The sequence below is a fragment of the Penaeus monodon genome, chromosome 15 (genome assembly GCF_015228065.2).
Source record: "Penaeus monodon isolate SGIC_2016 chromosome 15, NSTDA_Pmon_1, whole genome shotgun sequence".
NCBI lineage: Eukaryota > Metazoa > Arthropoda > Malacostraca > Decapoda > Penaeidae > Penaeus > Penaeus monodon.
In genome coordinates this window covers 43,709,875-43,710,629 of record NC_051400.1, presented here as the reverse complement: position 1 = coordinate 43,710,629, position 755 = coordinate 43,709,875, and positions in this window count along the sequence as shown.

Sequence of the window (755 nt, the reverse complement as noted above, 5' to 3'; positions counted from 1 at the left end):
CAGGATAAGGGATGACTTTGGCAAAAATGGTTTGTGAAGGGTTTCGCGGTATCACAATATCTGCAAAAGGCAAAGCATCAGTGATGTGTATGATATTCAATAATTGTCTAGAGAGAGAGACTACATAAGGGTTATATACCATAATAAAGTATTCTGAAGATGACTGTTGAATAAACTGGCACTGAGGTTTCTCCATGTCTGGGCGCGCCTGCCTATCAGAAATACATGCAAATTAAAATAATCTTCGTTATGTGTCTCTTTTTGCCTGATAGACTGAGGGCTTTCATTTTTCATATGGGATAACGGAGCAGATGTCTTTCTTCGAAAAACAGCAGGACTTTTTTCGTAGAATAATCTATTGTGACTATATTTTCGAAAACAATTTTTTTTCACAAACGTTTTGATTTTTTTGTTCAAACTTCCTTAGGAGCTCGAGTGATTTTGATGATCATATTACTAGAATAAAATATGGAAAAAAAATCTCATTAACCTTCAGGCAAGTAATGCATTAAATCAAAGTACAAAAGGAATACAGACAAAGCCTTCAGCTAACATTACACAAAAAATAAAATGTGATTATTTTACGCACGACCCTGTCCCATATATAAACTAAATCAGATTTATAGTGATGTTATTCCGTCAGCTGTTTCATTCGGTGAAGAATATTCGCTGTTTATTTGACAGAAAACCGACTGAAGCCTCGAAATTCTAAAGAGTGGTGTCCCCCCATACAAACCAGTGTCAGAGATGTGCAT